The 2,500-nt window shown below is 38.0% G+C and overlaps 1 pseudogene; it reads left to right on the forward strand.

Annotated features, from left to right (window-relative positions):
• LOC129252179 (large subunit ribosomal RNA) overlaps positions 1-2,500 on the forward strand; it is a 5,091-nt pseudogene that overhangs the window by 513 nt on the left and 2,078 nt on the right.

Consider the following 2,500-nt stretch of genomic DNA (forward strand, 5'->3'; position numbering starts at 1 on the left):
TAAGGACATTGTAATCTATTAACATAATAAAGTATTTATCAAAAGATCATTGGTGATATTAAGTTTATTTAAATTAATTTGCTTTTTAAGCATATTAACATAAAATAAATACTAATGATTTGATAAAGTGTTGATAGATTTTATTATATATAATGCTAAAATTCATTTTTTGAATTTTACAAAAAATTTAATATCTATGATATTAATATTTATTTGTATGCATTTATATGATTAACAATGCGAAAGATTCAGGATACCTTCGGGACCCGTCTTGAAACACGGACCAAGGAGTCTAACATATGTGCAAGTCATTGAGTTATATTAAACTTAATGGCATAATTAACTTAACTTAAATATAATGGGATTAATTTTTAGTCTATTTTTTAATAAATAGTCAATTAATTCAATCCCGGGGCGTTCCATATAGTTATGTATAATGATAATTTATTATTATTTATACCTCTAACTGGAGCGTACCTTGAGCATATATGCTGTGACCCGAAAGATGGTGAACTATACTTGATCAGGTTGAAGTCAGGGGAAACCCTGATGGAAGACCGAAACAGTTCTGACGTGCAAATCGATTGTCAGAATTGAGTATAGGGGCGAAAGACCAATCGAACCATCTAGTAGCTGGTTCCCTCCGAAGTTTCCCTCAGGATAGCTGGTGCATTTAAAAATTATATAAAATAATCTTATCTGGTAAAGCGAATGATTAGAGGCCTTAGGGTCGAAACGATTTTAACCTATTCTCAAACTTTAAATGGGTAAGAACCTCACCTTTCTTGATATGAAGGTTGAGGTTATGATATAATGTGCCCAGTGGGCCACTTTTGGTAAGCAGAACTGGCGCTGTGGGATGAACCAAACGTAATGTTACGGTGCCTAAATTAACAACTCATGCAGATACCATGAAAGGCGTTGGTTGCTTAAAACAGCAGGACGGTGGACATGGAAGTCGTAATCCGCTAAGGAGTGTGTAACAACTCACCTGCCGAAGCAACTAGCCCTTAAAATGGATGGCGCTTAAGTTGTATACCTATACATTACCGCTAAAGTAGATGATTTATAAAACAATTTCGATTGATTTATAAATTTTGAAACTTTAGTGAGTAGGAGGGTACAATAGTGTGCTTAGAAGTGTTTGGCGTAAGCCTGCATGGAGCCGCTATTGGTACAGATCTTGGTGGTAGTAGCAAATAATCGAATGAGACCTTGGAGAACTGAAGTGGAGAAGGGTTTCGTGTGAACAGTGGTTGATCACGAGTTAGTCGGTCCTAAGTTCAAGGCGAAAGCCGAAAATTTTCAAGTTTTTAATAAAAAAAAATATTAATAAAAATATATTTAAAAATAATTAAAATACTTGAATTATTTTGAACGAAAGGGAATACGGTTCCAATTCCGTAACCTGTTGAGTATCCGTTTGTTATTAAAAATGGGCCTTGTGCTCATCCTGGCAACAGGAACGACCATAAAGAAGCCGTCGAGAGATATCGGAAGAGTTTTCTTTTCTGTTTTATAGTCGTACTACCATGGAAGTCTTTCGAAGAGAGATATGGTAGATGGACTAGAAGAGCATGACATTTACTGTTGTGTCGATATTTTCTCCTCGGACCTTGAAAATTTATGGTGGGGTCACGCAAACTTCTCAACAGGCCGTACCAATATCCGCAGCTGGTCTCCAAGGTGAAGAGTCTCTAGTCGATAGAATAATGTAGGTAAGGGAAGTCGGCAAATTAGATCCGTAACTTCGGGATAAGGATTGGCTCTGAAGATTGAGATAGTCGGGCTTGATTGGGAAGCAATACCATGGTTTATGTACTCGTTCTGGGTAAATAGAGAATTACGATTCTTGTTCCCCGGATAGTAGTTACGTAGCCAATTGTGGAACTTTCTTGCTAAAATTTTTAAGGAATTATATCATTCGATATATATTCCTTTTAAATTATAACGATTATCAATTAACAATCAATTCAGAACTGGCACGGACTTGGGGAATCCGACTGTCTAATTAAAACAAAGCATTGTGATGGCCCTAACGGGTGTTGACACAATGTGATTTCTGCCCAGTGCTCTGAATGTCAAAGTGAAGAAATTCAAGTAAGCGCGGGTAAACGGCGGGAGTAACTATGACTCTCTTAAGGTAGCCAAATGCCTCGTCATCTAATTAGTGACGCGCATGAATGGATTAACGAGATTCCTACTGTCCCTATCTACTGGATGCGTTGCAGGTGTTGTTAGGTGCGCCTCCTCTTGACCTGTTAGTTGTGCAACGGGCATTTACCTTCAGGCTGAGAAGGAGGCTTTGTATGCCGCTGCTAGATGGATGGATATCCGACGGTGATGTAGAAAGGGGGTATCTAGAGTGTGAAAGGTTGTTGAAGGAATGTATGCTTCGTGGGTGGCAAAACCGATGGGACAATAGTTCCAAAGGTCGCGTGACATACGAGTACATTCGGGATGTTTCCTTTGTCGGGGAAAATCCTGATTTTGGATTTTC

The sequence above is a fragment of the Anastrepha obliqua genome, unplaced genomic scaffold, assembly GCF_027943255.1.
Source record: "Anastrepha obliqua isolate idAnaObli1 unplaced genomic scaffold, idAnaObli1_1.0 ptg000153l, whole genome shotgun sequence".
In the NCBI taxonomy this organism is placed as follows: domain Eukaryota; kingdom Metazoa; phylum Arthropoda; class Insecta; order Diptera; family Tephritidae; genus Anastrepha; species Anastrepha obliqua.